Here is a 3,137-nt window from a genome sequence, read left to right on the forward strand (position 1 = left end):
AACAGAAACATGTCACCTTGGCCTTGTTGATAGTAATGAATAACAGACAACAGGTCTCCATAAACTCCAAAATCCATGGGAAGGCCAGGCAATGGAACACTGTGCAGCTGTTTACAAAAGTGGGGCAGATCAGCCAGCACGCAGCACATCACCGATGAAACACACAACATTCCTCCGATTCTTTAATGCTTCCTGCCCCCCACTATCATGACCCCAGTTCCACCTTACAAATATGGCCAGACCAGAGCATATACACTGGTATAGATAAGGGCTCCCGACACACAGAATCCAGGACAGATAAACCCCTCAGGACTAATAATGAGAGTAGTGATACCATGAGGGTAGGGAAAAGGGGAAGAAAGGGGGGAACCGATTACAGGGATCAATGTACAACACCACCCAAGGGGACATACAACAGAAATGTGGGTGAAGGGAGACAGCAGACAGTATAAAATATGAGAATAAAAATAATCTATAAATTGTCAAGGGTTTATGAGGGTGGAAGGGTAAAGGAGGGAGGGGAAAATAGAGGAGCTGATACCCAGGGCTCAAGTAGAAAGATGCTTTGAAAATGATGATGACAACATATGTACAAGTGTGTTTGATACAATTGAATTATTGTTATAAGATCTGTAAGAGCCCCCAATAAAATGATTAATAAAAAATGTATGACAAAACAGAATCACCTCTGCATATCCTAACCATGTGTGTATGTGTGAGGGACAGGGCTGCCAAAGGTTTGTAGAAAATTTTCATGAAAATGTAATTATATTTTCAATTCTATTAAAGATTCTTTAGAACAAATTTAATAATATGTTCCATGTTAATGGACTTATATAACTATTACTGAAAATGTCCATCTAGATGATAAACAAACATCTCTTACAGAGGAAATGAAAGTGGGATAAAATTCTTTGTAAATTAAACACTCAGATTGAGTCTTTTTAAAAAAGAAATCAATGTCTACGATGCCTGTAAACTGCATGCCTAAAACCAAGATTTGGAAAGATTGGAAATCCTAAGATAATTACTGCTGAACAATTACATGATGAAATAACCAAATAACAAATATATACAGAAGGTCACAAGTTTCTAAAATTCTACTTAGCAGCATAAAAAGACTAGAGATGGGGTTTTAATATACAAAGATACAATATTATAAAGATGTCAATTTTCCCTAAATCTATAAATTATTACAATTGTTAAAAACATGCCAAAATGATTCACGGTGATTCAGATTAAATATTTTAAATTTAATATAAAAATTTAAGACAGGTGAAAATAAATTTTGAGACATATACAAAATAATAATTGTGGAGGGAAAGTAGCTGGGAAGGTGTTAAGATAGTTTTATATAAAATTACAGTAAGTTAAATACTGTGGTACTGACAGGATTTAAAGTTGTATTACAATTGTATAAATTGTCAGTATTAAAACTGACAGTCTAAAAAATTATAGAGAAATTGTGGAAAATAGAAGCTCAGATTTTGTCTTAGAAATACATGTATAAAATTTTAGCATCTTTTAAAATGTGGCATGCAAAATCAGTGAGTGCGTTGGTCTGGGTAGACTAGAGAAACAAATCCAGGGAGACTCAGTTGTGTATAAGGAAGAGCTGTAGAACTGGGAGGCAAGGGACATTAATAGAGGTCTAAATATGGGCATGTATATATGTAAATACATTTATGTATAATGATAGGGGAGTAGATCTATGTACGCATACTTATTTATGAAATATTACAGCAGCAGATGGACAGTGGACCTCCACTCAAGTACTCCCTCAGTGCAAGAAGAGTTTGTTCTACTAACACGCACTCTATAATGCTTACCTTTCCTGACATGATCGCTGAAGAAAAAATGGGTGCATAAGCACATGTGGTGAAGAAAGCTGATGGTGCCTGGCTATCAAAAGATATAGTACCTGAGGTCTTAAAAGCTTGAAGATAAACAAGCGGCCATCTAGCTCAGAAGCAACAAAGCCCACATGGAAGAAGCACACCAGTCGGTGTGATCATGAGGTATCAATGGGATCGGGAATCAAAGACACAAAACAAAACAAAAATTGTAATCATATCAATAGGAATGAGGGGGAGGGCAGAGTGGAGACCCAAAGTCCATCAGTAGTCAATTGGACACCCCCTGGCCAGAACCCCACGAGAAAGAGATCAGCCACTCAGGGTACAGTATATCACCGACAAAACACACAACATTCCTCTAGTTATTTAATGCTTCCTCTCTCCACCCCACTATCATGACCCCCCCCCCAATTCTATCTTACAAATCTGGCTAGACCAGAACATGTATACTGGTACAGATGAGTTTGCAACACAGGGAATCCAGGACAGATAAAACCCTCAGGACCAATAAGGGGAGCAGCGATACTAAGAGGGGAAGGGATGGGATTGGGAGTAAGGGGGAACTGATCACAATAATTGACTAATTGACGTATGGCCCCCTCTCCCATGGGGAAAACAGCAGAAAAGTAGGTGAAGGGAGACAGTGGTCAGTGTAAGACATGAAAAAAATAATAATTTATAAACTATCAAGTGGGGAGAGGGGGAAGAGGAGGGAGAGGGAGGGGGGAATGAGAAGCTGATACCAAGGACTCAAGTAGAAAGAAAATGTTTTGAGAATGATGATGGCAACAAATGTGCAAATGTGCTTGACACAATGGATGGATGGATGGATTGCGATAAGAGTTGTATGAGTCCCCAATAAAATGATTAATAAATAAATAAACAATGAGTACCAGAAGAAAATGCTCTGAAGTTGATTGCGATGATGATTGCCCAAATCTTCTTAATACAACTGAGCTAACTAGAGAGACAAATCCAGGGACACTCAAATAGGTGTACGAAAGAGCTTTCTATTAAGGAGTAATTGTATATCAAGCAAACATCCCAATCACAAGTCCACAAGTCCAATACTAGTCCATAATTCCCTCTTCACACTCATGCAGCCACATGCAATGATACAAAATGCAGACGATCACAGGCTGGTGGGTGTAAAGTTTTGTGGATCCAAGGCCAGTGGCTACCTCACAGGGTTTGCACAGGTCTCAGCATGGCTCAATAGCAGAGAGAGGGGTTTGGTTCCCAGGACCCTCCTTAGGAGAAGGCCACACCCACACGGAGGCA

Source organism: Tenrec ecaudatus, chromosome 10 (genome assembly GCF_050624435.1).
Source record: "Tenrec ecaudatus isolate mTenEca1 chromosome 10, mTenEca1.hap1, whole genome shotgun sequence".
Lineage (NCBI taxonomy): Eukaryota > Metazoa > Chordata > Mammalia > Afrosoricida > Tenrecidae > Tenrec > Tenrec ecaudatus.